At 41.7% G+C, this 2,315-nt stretch overlaps 1 non-coding gene across 1 annotated transcript; it reads left to right on the top strand.

Moving 5' to 3' along the window:
• The first annotated feature begins 1,891 nt into the window (after positions 1-1,891).
• On the top strand, positions 1,892-1,998 carry LOC133802774 (small nucleolar RNA R71). Its single transcript, XR_009877521.1, has one exon. It is a non-coding gene; the product is annotated as a small nucleolar RNA R71 (small nucleolar RNA).
• The last annotated feature ends 317 nt before the right edge of the window (positions 1,999-2,315 follow it).

Raw genomic sequence — 2,315 nt, 5'->3', positions numbered from 1 at the left:
TACAATTCTTGAGAGTTTTGAAGGTTGGATGAGATGATAACTGGAAAGGTTTCACCGTCTCCCAAGAAGGCATGTTTCAAACCCTCGGGAAGTTGGGTCAATTGAACAATTGGAACCTCTTCGGCTGAAGTTTTCGACTGTGCCCTCTCGCGAGGTAGCTCTTCAAAGCGTGGTTGCAAAAACTAAGCCCTTCTATTGCGTGAGTCTATGCGATCTGATATTGCACGAGTAGACTCAATAGAGTTCGGACTTTCGTTGTCGGACAGAAGGAGGAGTTCATCAAGATTATCAAAGTTGTTACGCAATTGAACCTCCTCAGGAATTAAAGAGTCAATCATGAATGTTTGATAGCATTCATCATCTTCTCGGGGTTGTTTCCCGATGTGGAAGATATTGACTTCTAGAGTCATGTTTCCAAACGATATCTTCATTAGACCATTCCGATAATTGATCAAAGTATTTGCAGTAGCAAGGAATGGTCTTCCGAGGATAATAGGAATTTTAGACTCCATGTTCACGACAGATTGGGTATCAAGAATAAGAAAATCCACGGGGTAATAGAATTTTTTAATTTGAACCAATACATCCTCAACGATACCCCTAGGCTTTTTGGTGGAACGATTAGCAAGTTGTAGTACAACAGATGAAAGCTTGGCTGACTTCATGGGTCCCAATTTGGCAAGAAATGGTGGGACAACCGGGATCTTTGTATTTTGGCGGTGCCTTTTGTTCAATCACCGCACTCACTTGCTCGGTCAAGAAGGCAGTCTTCTTGACATGGTGCTTCCTTTTTGCAGTGCAAATATCCTTGATGATTTTAGCATAAGTGGGTGGGCACTTGTTTAATGATGTGAAGCAAAGGAAGATTAATCTTCACTTGTGTCAAGTGCTCAAGGAGTTCAGCTCGGTTATCAGGAAGTTTCCCAACAGGTTTCAAAGCCTGCGGAAATGGTATATTTGGAGTGGCATTGAGTGGTGGATTTTTTAAAATGACTTTTGGAATACTGGGAGAGTTGGATTTAATGGGTGGGTCTGGCAAAGTTTTACCGCTTCTCGTCGTGATGGCATTCACTTCCTTGACGTTTTGATCATTTGAATTTGAAGATTGGACCATGTGTTGGCCTTGAACATTGAATTTCAGTTGGGAAGGAATTTTTCCTTTTCCGAAATGGCCAAGGATTCAGTCAATTTTGAGAATTGACATTTCATTTCCTTGATTTCTTCCATCATTTGGCGATTCAGTTTGGATTGTTCCTCCATGAATGCATGAAGAGTATTCTCGAGAGAATTTCGTTGTGGATGAGCATTGTATTGAGGTGCAGAATACACCTTTGATGGTTGAACTTGTTGCTCATTTCTCCATTGGCCTCTAGATGATTAAGCTTGGTTGGAATCTCTCCAACTGAAATTTGGGTGGTTTCTCCAACCAGGGTTGTACGTATGGGAGAATGGCTTGTTATATGCCCCTAAGGCATTACATTGCTCCTCATAAACCCCCCTCATTTCATTCAAAGCTAAACAGTCCTTAGCTAAGTGCTCCATCCCTCCACAAACAAAGCAAGGTTCTTGCAGTTCCGCTTGAGCGATCATGTATGATTTTTGGCTATTCTTCGTCATTAAGATCTCAAACTGCTTTTTCAAAGCTTCGAGTTGGGCCTTAACACTATCCTCTTCTCGAAGTTGATAGATCCCATATGGTTTGTGTCGGTTGGTGCTGTCAGTAGCACTTGGACCAGTTCAGGTGGGAGACTTTTTCGCGGTTTCTTCGAGATATTCAAGAGCATCGTCTGGCTCTTTTTCGAGGAATTCACCATTGCATAGCATTTCTACAAACTGGCGCTCATGACTCGTGAGGCCTTCATAGAAGTAACTGACCAAACGCCAGTTCTCATAGCCATGGTGCGGGCACTGATTTAACAGATCTTTGAATCTCTCCCAGACTTGATAGAACGTTTCATTGTCTTTTTGGGAAAATGTGGAAATCTATCTGTTGACGCAGTTCTTCGCCAATAGGTAATTAAGAAAATAAGAGGAAGGGATTAATGCTTATGTTGACCCGAAATAGATGAATGATCATTTAGAAATGGGTTGGTGACACAATTACATTTTTAGGTGGTTCAAAGGTTAAAATCCTTCTACTCCACCAGTCAATGTTATTTCTATATGCTTGGTATTCTTTTACAGGGTATTTCTTACACAATAGAATCCAACCCTTTGCAACTCCCAGGGTCTCCATATTTATAGGAGAGGGCACTTGGGAGTTGGTAAGAAGGTCATCCCGTGACCTTCTTACCTATCATGTCAACTCTGTGACA

The sequence above is a fragment of the Humulus lupulus genome, chromosome 9 (genome assembly GCF_963169125.1).
Source record: "Humulus lupulus chromosome 9, drHumLupu1.1, whole genome shotgun sequence".
Classification (NCBI taxonomy): Eukaryota; Viridiplantae; Streptophyta; class Magnoliopsida; order Rosales; family Cannabaceae; genus Humulus; species Humulus lupulus.
Note: the sequence above shows the minus strand (reverse complement) of the source record. Positions and strands in the feature narration are given on the sequence as shown.